At 34.6% G+C, this 15,275-nt stretch overlaps 1 protein-coding gene across 1 annotated transcript in view; it reads left to right on the forward strand.

Moving 5' to 3' along the window:
• The window catches only part of LOC147825275 (uncharacterized), a 122,825-nt gene that overhangs the window by 97,015 nt on the left and 10,535 nt on the right, over positions 1 to 15,275 (forward strand). Inside the window, exon 6 of the mRNA XM_087186304.1 lies at positions 2,715 to 4,517. The gene's annotated coding sequence lies outside the window, so the exon portion shown is untranslated. The remainder of the gene's footprint in view (positions 1 to 2,714; positions 4,518 to 15,275) is intronic.

Raw genomic sequence — 15,275 nt, forward strand, 5'->3', positions numbered from 1 at the left:
CAATGTGATATTTTGGGGTATGTATACCTTGGGGAATGGTTAAACCTAGGTAATGAACATATTCTTCATCTCACTTAACACTTATGTGGTGATACATTGAAATTACTCTCTTAGTTACCTTGAAATATACAATATCTTATTGTATTCATCCAGTTGTGTAATGAATTTTGAAACAATCTTCTTGTCTAATTGAAATTGTACATCCTTTGAGCAGTAGTGCCCCCTTCCTTTGCTCCCTTCTGTTTCTTTTCTCACTACAACCATTGTCATCATTGTTCTACTCTCTACTTCTTAGCACATTAATGTTTTTGCTCTGCTTTCCTTATCCTCAATTTTCATTGAGGTTTATGAAAAATACTCAGTAGTTAATTAAGTTACAGGATTATCTTACATTGTAGAACCCAGATATTTAATAATGGGACATAAACTTTTATCATTCCTCTGAGGTTGGTGTCATCATTATTACACTAAACATAAACAAACCTGAGCTTTGTTCCAATAGAAGATAAAATGTTCTAAGAGTTTGCTATTAAACCACCTAAAAACGGGCTGGGGATTCAGCTCAGTGGTTCCACTGTCTGCCCTGCAAAGACAAGGACCCCGAGTTCGATCCCCAGTACCAAAAAAATCCACCTGAAAAAGAAAATCCTAAATAAAAGTGACCAGTGCCTCTGCTAGTGAAATGTTCAGACAGGTGAGAATTCTTTTTCAATTATCAATGCACAGTTGGTTTCTATTGTTGAACAAGTTACATGTTCAGAAGCAAGAGTAGCATCTAGAACTTGCTAAGTGGGAGCCTCTCCTCATGGAGTCATATAGCAGTTTCATCTCTACAAATGTGACTATTCCTTTAGTGTGCTTTCTATGCTAGATCTAGAGTTGCAGATGATGACATTTACTAATAGCAATTGGTCAAATAATTCTTTCTATTGTCCAGTTTTTTTTTCATGATGTATGCTTTCTGATGGATATTAAAATGGATTCAAAAGCATACACAGATTCTCTCCATCCCATATATCCAAATTATGACTATGCAACTTTTTTTTGCCTCAGATCTTTCAATCTCTTCCCTCCTGGCCTTCAGAAGGGAAGACCAGGCAGTTGGCCACTGCCAAGGAATCTGTACATATTGTTACCCTTGGCTACTTCTCCTGAGGCAGGAGATGAAGGTGTGGCAAGACTGACTGGAAAAGTAGGTATGACCTGTTAATTACAAAATTCCAGCATGTATGTGCAGCACAGTTACCAAAGCCTTGCACATGGACTTCTTGTAAAATCTCCAGCAGGCTTTTTATAGGATGGCCTAGAGCTGATGGCAGCCCCATCAAGTCCTTGCTACTGTGTTCTTAGAGCAGCCCACTCACTCCTGTAGAGTGTACTTATTTTCCTGCTTTAAATTGGCCCAAACTCACTCTGCAGAGCTTGCTTATTATGGCTTGTGTCTAGATGTCCCCTCAAAGCCCCATGAAATCGTAGGTGGGGCTTTTTCAGTGGTGGCTGAATCTAGAGTGTGTGATGCTAGAATTGATTTATGGTGCTATGCTAGGCTCAAGGGCACTAGGATTAAGTATTAGTACTACTTGTTCTAAGGACCCTGCATAAGATGTAAGGGATAGACAGAGCTGTGGTTGTCCCTTATTGCTTTGATACCTTCTGCCCAGAATGAACTGTTTTTCCTCTGCGATGCCACCCTGCCTTGGAGCCAGCCAATTATAGACTGAAACCTCTACAAACTGGAGCCAAATAAACTTTTCCTCCTTTAACTTTGAGTGTCAGCAACAAGAAAAGTAACTAAGACACTGCTTCTTTTTCTACCTTTAATAAATGCAAAACTGCTACCATTTGCACTTATCCTGACCAGTTCTTTGTTCAAGACAGAAAGAACCTGGAAACCACCTCTAGAAGAAGAATCTGGTACCCCAAAACCCAGTATACTTCAACACAAAATAGACGGTCAAGTGCATGTTTGTAGCTCAGTCCATTGGAAATATTTTTCTGCTGTAATGTCTTTCAAGGTCACTTACAAATGTGCCTACAATATAGTTACTCTCCATTTTCAATTTACATTGACCTCCTGACCTACACATTATTAAACCAAGTTCCTGTTCTTTCTTCGCTCTTAGGATAATCTGTGGAACCTTTCTTATGAGACATTCACAGGCATCATAGACTATGACACTAGCCACAGTGGCTGCTAAACATTAGTGGAAAGGTAAAATCTCAACTGAATCTTATAGGTCAAAAAGGCAACATGGGGATTTAGCAAGCAGAGTATGACCTAGACTATCTCAGGGCAATCTGTGTTTTTTCTTTTTTTTTATTGGTACATGTTTAGGTATACAATGTAATGACATTCATCATTGGCAATTTGTACCTTTACATAATATATCTTGATTCTTATTTTTTTCCCCATTTCCCTGCCCTCCCTTCAACCCCTCTACCCTCTCAATCTCTGTTTCTACATGCTGCAATATAACGTTTCCTTCAGGTGGATTCAGTAATAGGTAATACCACCAAAGCTTATATCCTTTGGCCTTGATATAATTTTGGAATAGAATTCCTGTAATCTGTCAAATGAAGATCCTTCAGTAATTCAAAATAGTAAAGCTAAAGGAAAAAAAAGGAATAGTTACAACTACCCATGTCTTCTAACTGGTATAAATGAGTACAACAACAATAACAAAGAAACTGCTTATCTTATATTTTCACTCCAGGTGCACATTTGGATATTGACATTGTTCTTGTTATCTTCAAAGAAGGAATGGATGAAAGCACTGGCAGCAGTTTTATGGGTTCACAGACATTAGAATGAAAGCCACAGGTAATAGTGGATAAAGGGGCATAGCAGGGTTGATCAGGGTGAATTAGATGATCAGGGTGAGTATAAGAAAGCAACAGTTGCTGAGTGACTCATGCCTGCAATCACAGGTTTCTGGGAGGGTTAGACTTGATCATAATTTTGAGGCTATTGTGGACAACGTAGTAAGACCCTGTCTCAAAATAGAAGGAAAAAGAAAGGTGCAGGGGAGGGAAGAAAGGAAGGAAGGAAAAAAAAAGAAAGGGAGAAATAAAACAGTGCCCATTGTGATAAACAAAAGCAGTGGATTCGTAATTTCAGTGTTGCAGAGATCAGGAGAGCAGTAAGGAGCACATTCTATACCTCAGCACAGGTCACTCCAAGTGCTTGTGAACACGAGGTAGCATAGCTTAAGTTTATCAATCTTCTGATCTTTAAGAGTGGGTAGAAATAAATTTTAAAATAATAATACCAATCTTTAACTATTAGAAGTTAATTTAATTTATACATATATAACAAAAGAAATTAAACTTGGTTACTACACTCTACTATAGACTGCTAATTTGTATCTTCTTCAGTTAGCCAAACCTGGGTTTGAGCCCTAGTTTGTTAAGTAGCTGTGTGATTCTTGGGCAAGTTTTCAACCTGTTAAAACATATATTTTTATGTCTATAAGATGGCATTAACAAAAAAGTCTTCTCAGAGTTCTTTTAATGATTATGAAAACACCTTTGTACAGTGAAGTTTCTGGCTTATGGTAAGGGTTCAACACAAATAGCTATTAATAGTGGTAGATCTAGTGTAAATTTTTATTTAAGATTATTTATTTGTAGCTAGATTGGCAAAATGTAACTGCTTCAGTTGGAGAAACAGAATGTGTACATTTTTCCAAAGTAAATAAGAAGTAAAACAAATATGAAAAGAATAAATTTTAAAATCATCTGTATTAATAAGGATAATAGTAAAACAACCTGAGTCTTCCACTGAAACACCACAGATAGGTATTTTCTTTTAAAATAATAGATCTTTTTATGAAATTTAGAATTTCCTTCTTTGATTATCAATCTTGTAATTACTAAAACAGAGGACTTGGATTTATTGCTAATTGGATGCTGCAATGTGAGCTCATCTGATTGCAAATATATTAGTTGACTATATACATCCTAAAAGAAGACAGTCTAGGAGATGACACACTGTTTACCTCTAAGTCATAATTAAGTTATCTCTAACGTGAAGTTGAGTTACACATTTAGAGAGCTAATGATGTGGTTTTGAAAAACTTTGCAGATTCTGAAAAACTAAATGATTTTCAGGATTCTCGTTAATCACAAGACCATTATACTATTCTGTCTTTTTAAATATATAAAAATCATTACATTTTCCTAAGTAACTTATAATTTGGATGTTTTGATACCTTCTAAAGATATTAAATATGTGCATTTGGACTGGCACTGTACTGTGGAAATCTATTTTCAGCTTTTATTCATAGAAACCCATTCTGGAGTATCTTGCTAACTCTAATTGACTGTATCAGTCTGTTCTAGGAAATTACTTTAAATTTTAGTCTTCAGAGGAAGCAAAAGACATACTTCATAAGTACAAATGATCTTCCTAAGTACAAAAGATATGGTGGTACCATGGTTCATGAACGTAATTTGTTCCATGATTCTGGGGAAGATGGATGTGGTCATATTCATCACCAGACGCAAAGTTCAGGAAAGTAAGTAAAATTTTGTGGAACACTTCTGTTCATGAACCGAACTTTTTGCAAACAGAAGTGTTCATGAGCTGAGATATTACTGCACCTGCTTTTGCAATTCATGCAATAACCACCTCTCTAGACCTTTCTTCTTTAGTTTTCCCAGTCTTAGATAAATCCAAATTTACATTGTGTCAATTTTCTGCTTGAAACTCTTTAATGGTTTATGAATGCCCTTACAAAAAATGTTCAAGCTCCTTACTCTGGCCTTCAAAGCCTTACAGGTTTTATTCACTGCCTAGCTCCCAGACTCAACTCATACCCTTCTCTTCATCTCCATCTAAAGTCTTGTCACCGTTTGTCAAGTCAGAAAGCTGGATATAACCAAGTATTTATTAAAGGAATTGTCTGGATAAATAACTTGTCTGTACAGTGTGTACCTACACACACATTGAACACATATACATATTGTAGTTTATATCTAGATGTACCTGCAAAACCTCATGGGCTCATAGGCTGAACTTTTGAGAGTAGATTGGATCAAGGGGGACCAGTGGATTATTCCACTCATGAGTTTATAGAAAAATGTGATGTTAGGAGGTGGGACCTGGTTAGAAGAGATGTGTCACTGTGGCTGTGGCCTGGAAGGATATATCTTCCTCCACAGCTCCTCCCTTTACTCTGCTTCTTGTCTGTCAAGAAGTGAATAGTTTCCTCTGCTCAGTCCCTTCCACTGAACAGTTTGACTTTCATTCTGTTGGATCCTTATTGCAAACAACTTCAGTTGGGGAACCTCCTGTGTCAACGTGGCCTACAGGAAACACATTAAATGCTTGCTCACACCCCCATCATTCATATAACAAGATGATTTCTGCTGGATTTTTAACTTTCACACACTTCCAATTAAGAATCAGACATAGGCTCCAGAACTCTGTGAACTCCAGAAATCCTAGGTCAAGTTTTTCACATGTCAGGTTGGATCCCTCCCACTTGTTTTTATGTGAGTGGGAAGAAATTTTCTTTGGCCCAAAGTTTGGGAGTTCGTGTGGCTCTCTGACTTGTTTTTATGTGAGTGGGCAGAAATTTTCTTTGGCCCAAAGTTTGGGAGTTCGTGTGGCTCTCTGACAATTCTCTCCAAAAATCTGTTTTCTCAGTCATTCTTGAATCATTCACTTCATTGCCCCTTAACACCTTTTGGTGGGTGGTGGATTAAGGCAGCTGCTCCCAAGCTTTCTGGCATTATGGTCTGGTTTAGTGGAAATAGTTTCTTATGGGCTGGGGGTGGGGGAAGAGGTGGGGGTGAGTGGGTAATGCTTTCAGGATTAGATTTTCATTAGAGACACACAGCCTAGATCTCTGGACAGTTTCAGCAAGGTTCATGCTCCTGTGGGACTCTAATACCACAGCGGATCTGACAGGAGGTGGATTCCAGGTGGTGATGTAGCAATGAGGAGTGGCTAGGAATGGAGATGGAAGTTAACTTGCTGGCCAAGTGCTCATCTCCCCCAGTGAGGCCCAGTACCTAAAAGGGCAGGACTTGTGGGCTTGGGGACCCCTGAGCTAAGGCATCTGACTATTTTTGTCTCATCATTTAGCAAGTTTAGCTCAGCTTTTGATTTCTTTTTTAAAGACAGGAATACTTTTTTTTTTTATGTTCTCAGATTTGGAGATTTGATTGAAAGTAAATGTTACATGTGCAATAATTGAGTGACCCCGGACAAATTTCTTTCACTCATAGCAGACTAGATTATAGACCTATGCCAAACTTCCAGATGGCCAGCATTGGGCTACTCAGACACATGTAAGGCATACATGAAAAAGAACTTCTAGAACTGCTTCAGAAAGTGGCAAAATCAATGGGATAAGTATATTTGAAGAGAGGGGGAGTTTTTAAAGGAGATTAATGGCAAAGTATCTTTTACTGTAATAGAGTTTTAAAAAATTTAAATATTCAACTTATTTTTCTGTTATACCTCATAAAAGTGTGTTTCATAAATCCTATTTATACAGTGAAATAACTATAAATATTTATAATTTAAAAATTAAGAAGAGAAATTTTTATAGCAGAGCTACCTAGTGAGGATAAAGTGCTATGGAAACAAAAATTTATTGTTTTCGTATGTAAGATATTTATGAAAGAATATTTAAGACTCAAGTGATAATTATTAACTTTGAATGATTTCATCTACTCTCATTAAATAAAAGATGAAAAATATAAATACATTATTATTTGAATATGTATATATTGTAGAAGTAAGTGATGTGACTACTAATGTTTATGTGTGCATGCTTTTTACTGCTAAGGAATAAAATTTCCCTGTACAAATTTTGCTGTACAAAATTTCCTTTACAATGATACTTCTTCTCTCTTCTCTCTGAAATGGAACACAAGAGCAAAATTTAATCCTTAGGTTTTCAAACCTCAGTTGTCCAAAATAAAAATTTTCTGATATTTCAACAGATCCTTGATCTATGAAACAGCACTGGGCCAGCATCCTAAAAGTTCTGTGTTGGTGATAAATTAAAATGAAATTATTAACCCAAATTTTCCTTATGAAATAAATTTTTAAAGAAATATTCTGCTACAAAATTGGGTCAAAATAATAACTTTATTTCATAAATATACTCAGTGGCCTTTTAATATGATTGAATTCCTGCACTATTTTTTCCATCTGCCTTTAGGGCATAGCAGGTTCCAGGATTTTGAGTACAAACAGAAATGTTTAAGAATAATTCACTATGTTTTCTTTCATCTTTGCTCTGTAATTTCAACTATGCATATGTAGACACGTGCACATGAACAAAAACATTCTTGAATTCACAGTAACTTAGAGTCATAAATATTTTATGTAGAGTTGATTTCTTTGAAGAGTTTATTATTGCTATCTTTTTGAGCCATTACTAACCTGTCATGCAAATGGTTTTATATATATATATAATCACTTATATTATATATAATATCACTTGTGTTTGAGTAATATGACATGCGTGTTTGAACTAAAATGTTGCTATTGCTCAATTTTTGAAATGCAGCATTTGGATTATTCTTTCAGTAGTGCTGGGTTTGTACAGACATTAGTATTTTTCTTGCTTGACTCTTTCTCACAAACCCACTTGTTAGAGGCTAGGGACCCTGTCCTCTGATCATGGAATGCCTTAGCAATGTTAGGTAATTTCTAAGGCAATAGCATGTTTGATCTCATCTATGTGATAATGAATACAGAGGTTCCACCAGCATCACTTTATAAATATGTGAACGAATTATTAATACATGTATTAGGAAACTTCAGTAAACTTCATTGGAGGTCTTTTAGCCTCCAATACAGGTACAGTTAAAGATCTGACATTTGTATCTACTCTGCAGAAAAGCATTTTGCTTATTTTTATCTTCATCACAGTAAATGGTCAAATTTAACTCTTGATTAGTATAAATGGTGTGGATTTAATTGTTTCATTGTCAACAATACCATAAATAATTGAAGATTTTCTTAGGAAAGCACTTTGGGTCCAGCTGTCAGGAGAACCTGGAATGTCTTATTTCCCTACTTCAGGCACATCTACAAGAGCATAATCAGATTTTCTCCAACCCTTCAACCTCTAGCTATCTGCAATTTTGATGCCAGGAACAGCTGTGGAATCCAGAAAGTGTTCAGGATTTTCCCACCAGGAAGGGGATTCAGGGAGTGGTACAGTGGGGAGTCGGGTGGAGTGGGGGGCAACGGTTTGGAATATGTTTGAGAGAGAGCACAGCTCTACAACACAGTGCTCAATAATTCCTAAGTGTTCAAGGAGTCAGCAAATCCCTCATCCACTGAAGTTTAAATTTAATAGACTACTATAAAAGATTAAAATAAGATATTGCACAAAACTACAGCATATATGGAAATTGACATTCTTGGCCACAAAATAAAATTGAAAACGAGAGTATATTTTTTCATACTAAAGTGTTGGAATTTAGGCCATATTTTCTTTACTGTAGAAAGTAGGTCTTTATTTCATATGTTAAGCACTGTCTTGGGACTTCCATTCTAAATACTGGGTTATTTGCATTTCTGTGGTGAAATGTTGCCATCATGTGGCCATTTATTCTATCACAACTTCTCATTTTCTCTGGGAGAGACTATTTTTGCCTGTTTTTAGATGGGTTGAGTGTTTAGAGCAGGTCTGGTGTCCATTGGGGGGGTCATTATTTAATGAAATGACAAGTATTTAAGCATATTAATTAAAAATAGATATGAAAATAAATTTACCACTATTGTACTGACTGGATTTTAATCTTTATCTTCTGGAGCTCTTAGAATTTCTCCTTTTTATGGTCAAATTATTCAAGTTACAAATCTTAAAACTTTTTTGAAATGTTCTCTTTAAGAGACTAAGACTTAAAAATGTTTAAATCTGTTCTGAATGTCACAGTAAATTACCAAATTTCCTTTTATTTATATGCAATTTGGAAATTATTTTAATGCATACCTTGTTTTAAACAATAGGGGGCATTGTGATGTCATGTTTTGGGTTTTCTCTGAAGAGTTATTTCATAGTAAAAACTTAATTTTTGTTCTTGATAAAAATACTTCTCTGAGAATACTTATCTAAAGCGTAAGTGTTATATTTAGCAGCACTGGCAATATATATAAACCTCTTTGTATAATCTTGGTAGATTTAATTTCTTAGGAGAAAAACAATGTTTACAGCTATTTTAAAATGTGTACATATTCCTAATTTGATAAAAAATCCAAAAAACTATAATTAATTCTGAGATATTATTTTCAAATTATAACTTGACTTGTGTCCTCACTAAACTGAGGAATTTTTTCCCATTCCCAAGTATTTTTAAATCAATCTCAATCTTTTTATTATATATTACCATGAATACCAAGTACTTAACCTTTAAGATAAAAAGTCACAAAATTATATGCTTAGTGTAATGAGAGTATAAAATCTTTAGATAACTATGGTACAAATTTTTAAATCAAATGTGTTTTCATATTTACTTGATTTTCTGAATATAGTGTTCTTTCATGTATGGTGTACAAATATTTTATATGAAATTTAAAATTCAGATAAATTATAGGGTGAAACAATTTAATAAATTAAATACTTGAGTTAAAAATTAAAAGTTTTAAATGACAATAGACTATATTACAATGGGACACATCTTTTTTGTAGTTCTTCAAGCAGATACAAGGAACTAGAGATTAAGCCAATTCTGAGTTTAAAAACATGGTCTCTCTTCCCATATACAATAGTGCAAAAATTGTTAGTGCATTCAAGTTTTTTTGAAATGATTTTCATCCACCCATCCCTATGGGGAAGTATTGCATTACTAAACCAACCCTTTGTAAAAATTTAAATATTAAAAAATAATCTAAAGTCAACTTTTAATTTGCTTTCCAAATCTCAGTCCCCTCTTGTCAGATATTGTACATTTAGAACTTTTTAGGATTTATGTAAAGTTGACTGATTATCACATGTCTTTTAAGCATATTTCTAGTCAATAAGATCTACATTTAGCAGGTAATTTTTATATCTATATTTTAAAAAAATCAGCTTGGTAGCTTGAAATTAGCCATGATAGGAGCATTTTCATCACAGAAATTGGCAAACTCTATAAATCTGAGCAGTATTTTCTTATTCCAGAAATAAGTAACATACTTATCACCACTTTATTGGTGTTTCTTTCTTGACACAACACTACTGATGTTTTCTCTGGGAAAAGTTTTCTTATGCAAGGTTTTCCCATGCATTACAAGATGTGTAGCATCCCTGGAACCTGACCATTAAAGACCAATAGGAAACCCTCATTGCAAAATCCAATAAGGACTGGCCCACAGATACACAATTTGCCTAGGCAGATATTTGCGAACGATATCTACTCCTACACAGGTGACAAAGCAATATGTAGCTGCGTAGTAATTCTAACTTCTAGGTTGTGTCAGACCTTGGAGACAGAAATATTATGATGAGTTAGTTTTAAAAGATCAATGAGACAAATCAATAAACGGATTTAAATTATTGTCTACATTCTAAAACTTATTTGTCATATTGTTGGCCTGTTTATTGATATGGCTAGAGTATTGAAAGACAAAAACAGCAACCCAATTAGGACTGTGTCTGCTATTTGTCAACCAATAGCATTTATGTTCTGAATGATAACATTACATTTCAGGTGCCCTCTGTACTCCAGAGTTGTGCCACCCAGTATGAAATCCACTAGGCACATATGACACTGAACAGTTGAATTAAGGCCAGTACAATTGAGGAACTGGATTTTTAAATAAATTAGGAGATGCTGGAAAAGTAAAACATGCACTAGACCTCCAAATTTAAAGAAAAATAAAGAATATCAACAATGATCTATTTTAATATAATATTGAAATTAAAATATTTAGATAAATTGGGTTACATAAAATATATGACAATATATTAATTTCCATATGTTTGTTATTTAGGTCAGCTAGTAAAATAATTAAAATTACACATTCAGCTCACATTATAGTTCCACTAGACAGTGTTTTCTATTAAAAAAATCTCTTTTTTTAATTCCAAGCCCTTGAAGTTCTAGTATTCTTGATGCCATTGCAGGTCTTAGGTAGTCAGTGATTGGAACATGGTTAATTGGGAGACTGTGTCATCATTTCAGTGAAGGTACATGACCCAGTTTCAATGGAAGAGAGTGAGACAGAGGATTTTAGTTTAAATACTTGGGAAAGAATATCTCTCTCTTTTGTTGGCTTTTAAATTGTAAATTAGATACCTATAATTCGTAGCAGTCATGTTACAGCTTTGAAGATACTACCAGTCTGAAAATGAAGCCAACAAAAGAATTCAGAGCCAAGAGGTAAAGAGAAATGGACTCATAAAGTCAGATCTATGTTTAGGTGCTTTACTTACCTTGGGAGGTAGAGACTTTGGAGGCTCAGACATGTTGGAGTTAGATTTTCTTCTACTTAGCCAGGTATGGTACTGTGCCTGTCATCCCAGCAACTCAGGAGGCCGAGGCAGGAAGAGTGCAAGTTCAAGGTTAGCCTGATCAGTTTAGCAAGAATCTGTTTGAAACTACAAAATAAAAAGAGCTGGGGAAGTACCTTAGTGGTAGAAAATCCCTGGGTTCAATTCCTGGTACTGCAAGAAAGAAAGGAAGGAAGGAAGCAAGGAATGGGGCAGAAAAGGGGAAAATTTTCCACTATTTAAAAGTAAAAACACTTTTTTTGGGACAGGGGCTATGATATTAAAAAAGGCATGAGATAATTGAAGTTTAGGGCTAAGGGAGTGACATTGGAACTTAAGAATATGAAACTCTAAGGCCATATCCCAATGAATATGGCCCTGCTTGAACTTGAAGAATGTAAGTAAAAACACAAAAGGTTAATTTTTACCTAAAATTTATGAATGATTTCTTATTAACAAATAATAGTTATTAATATTTATATAAGTACCATTAAGCCTTGATTGAGCAAGTCTGAAGGAGTTTGGAGCAGGTTGGTAGACTTTTAAATTATATTGTACAATGTAAATGATAATGAAAGTCAGACAGACATTGATGGAAATTCCATCTTGTCCAATAATTATTTATTTGATTGGTGGTCATTACTTAGGGTCCCTGAACCACAGTGTCTTCCTCTGAAAAGTAAGGGTACAAAATATTCATATTATTTGGTTATTATGGAAATTAAGCTACTGAGGAAGAGAATTTTAAAATTACTGTAATGATTCAATCATATTTTAAAAGAAAGGTACTATTAAATTCTGAGAAGAATTTTAAAGTTCCCAGTCCTAAATCTACAGCATTCTTCTCTGAAATACGAGTGACTTATAATAAAGAAGCATCATTTTGAAGTATATTTTCATAGGGTTTATTATTTTTCCAGATTAAGAAATTAAAAGTTTGAGATTTTCAATGTTTTTGAAATTATTTTTCTATCAATATATGTAAAAATCAATGTAGTAATTTCAATGAAAATGTTATCATGAAGAGAGAAACCTATTGCAATGGAAAAATTTATTTTTAAACTTTTGTATGCCAGTTTTAATTTTATGTTTCCTTCCTATGTTCTAAGAACTGTAGGAAGCATTAATGATGTTGTCTAACTGATGTCATCTGATCATAACTGAATATATGGATGATGAACACAAGTTTTATAATCATGTGATAATGAACATGTTTTGAAATTTACTTTTTCTAATAATATATTAAATACAAATTCCTCAAAACCTAGTCAGCATTTCAAAATGACTCTTCCTAGTTTTTTATGTGACACTTGAATAGTCTTTACCTAGCATTGGTGAGTACATTCTATGTATAATTAGTGAAATTAGGAATTACATATGTATTTTAGGATCTAAACTGGAAATATATTGAGAGCAGTTAAAACATGTGCCAGTGTTGCTGAAGTCTGCTTTCTATAAACAACCAGCTACGCAACTCTCCTCCTCTTATAAAGAGGCTCATTTATGGCTCAGTCTCTATGTGGAACTCTTATCAAGTCACTTTGAGCCAAAAAGTATGTATCTTTTCAGTTAAGTGCCTTTATATATAGGTAAATGTTTACTAGTTCTTAAGTTTTTATTTTTGAAAATTCATAGCTTAGTTTGGATAATCTAAGTCTCTATTAAATATCCATTCCTCAGTATTCTTGAAATACTTCCATTTTTAATGGTTTATGAACCCCTAGATTTTAAAAATCTATTTTTAAATTGTAAAAGTAACACAGAAAAAATATTTAGGGATAGTGCTTTAGTATTTTCTTCTGTCCTCTGATCTACTTATGATATTGAAAGTTTTCCGAAATGTTTGGTCGTCTCCCTCTCCCATATTGATAGCGTCCAACAGCATCCATTACTATGAAGGAGACAGAAGTTGAATTTCCTTTTATAAGAGTTAACTGGAATAAGACCAGCTTTCTCACTATGATAAAAATTTCTCACAGGACACAAAAACTGATGTTGAAAAAAATGAGTTCTCTGTAACGTACTAGCTGTGTTCAAGGCAGACACAAGTGATTGAACAAGTAGAGATAGTTCCGTGCTCTTGACACCAACAAAAACATTATCTAGTGGAAAAAAGAAAGATAGGCCCTTCTAATTGTATAATAGTGGAAGGATACTTGCATAATTACAGGGCTACAGTGACAGCTGCGTACAATGTCCGCTATCGTGCACTGCAGGCGGTAATTTACCCATGTGCCTCCCATTCATTTGAATGGAAAACAGTGGGGGGTGGCCCTTCCAAGTCCTATATAATTGCAGACATTTTAAGCAACTATCATTGAAGATTTCTCATTTTAATATTGTGTAAAAATATGGCTTTTTTAATACTGGACTTTCCTATCCAACAGAGCTTTTAAGTACTAAGCTTATATTACTTGTCTTTTTACTTTTCTTCTGAAAATATTCCTTTATTGTTTTCATATTACAAGGCATATGTCAGGGGTAACAACCACAAAATCTCCTTGGATATTTTGGCTAATAAAAATATTGGTTAAAATCTTGTTTTTTTTGTTAATATTCCCAAATTTAGTAAATACAGTTGCATCAAAAAGCTAAATGTTAAATATAATTTGAGCTTAATCATGATGTTGTAATACTGATGTTGGTATTCATTTTATTTAAAAACATTTTCCAAATGCTTTTGGCACTTGTTTGCTTACCTGGAAGTCCCTGGCTCTTTAGTTTCAGCCTGAGGACTGAGGAGAGGACAGGGGAGTTGATGAAGTGGCCCCTACACCACAGTAGCTGCTGGCTGCCCATCTCTAGGTCAAGTTTGCACAGTCTTCAGGATAAGGCCTAGTTTGTGATCAGAGGTGCACTTGTCTTATTTAGTTCACCATTCTTAAAGACAAACATAAAATAGCAACTTTATTTCTTAATGTAGAGGCAATTCAAAACATCAAAGATAAAAGGACTATGCAAGAGGAAGTGTTTATTTTTGTCATGTAACAACTCAACCCGTATTTCAACTGCTTTCTACAGGCTACCCAAATTTTCAGAGTTGGAATTCACCTCATCTTCTGGTGGCCCAGAACATATTTTACAAATGAATGCACATGATGATCAGTACTGAGATTAGAAATATTTAATAACTGCCACTCCTGTTAGTGAAGGGCAGGAGCAAAGGCTTGGAGCTCCTCACCTGTGGTTCCACTGACTATATAGTTGCTGGATTTGGGGGAAATTTTGGGCATTCCAGTTTCTTGGCTGCTGGGGTGACTGGGAAATGCTCAGAGAACAAGGACAGAACTTGTTTCATTGCATAATCTCAACAACCAGTAAGGCTGTATGATGTTAAGGCTAAATGGGCTTAGTTTTAATTCACCTTAGCATCAGTACCAGGCAAGTTGTTGGAAACTCAGTAAGTAGTCTTTGGATTTAGTGTATTTTTTTAAGCAGAGAACTTTGCAATGATTTAAATTCATATCAGTGTATATTTTACTTAAAGTTCTGAGTCTATAAATTTCAGAAAGTTGGAGAAAAAGGGCAATTCCAAAATAGACAAGGTGGAGAGGAGAACATTATAACCAGAGGGCTTGGTTTGGCTAAACAACTGGATTACCTTCTGTTTCTTAGGCAAAGTAGAAGTGAACTGATAAGGGTAAAATCCATTATTTTAACAGATGTGATGTCCTGTTATGAATTCAATAAAACAAGGACACTTTAGAATGTTTTAGGGTCATGTTTTCTTTGAATCACAATCAGTTTTCTTTTCATTTACCCCTTGTCTCCTTGCCAGTGGGTGTCCTATTTAATTGGAGAAATGAATGAAAGTTTGTGGAAGAATTTAAG

This window comes from Heterocephalus glaber, unplaced genomic scaffold (assembly GCF_053883595.1).
Source record: "Heterocephalus glaber isolate CG9 unplaced genomic scaffold, H.glaber_assembly_v1.0 deba00001504, whole genome shotgun sequence".
NCBI lineage: Eukaryota > Metazoa > Chordata > Mammalia > Rodentia > Bathyergidae > Heterocephalus > Heterocephalus glaber.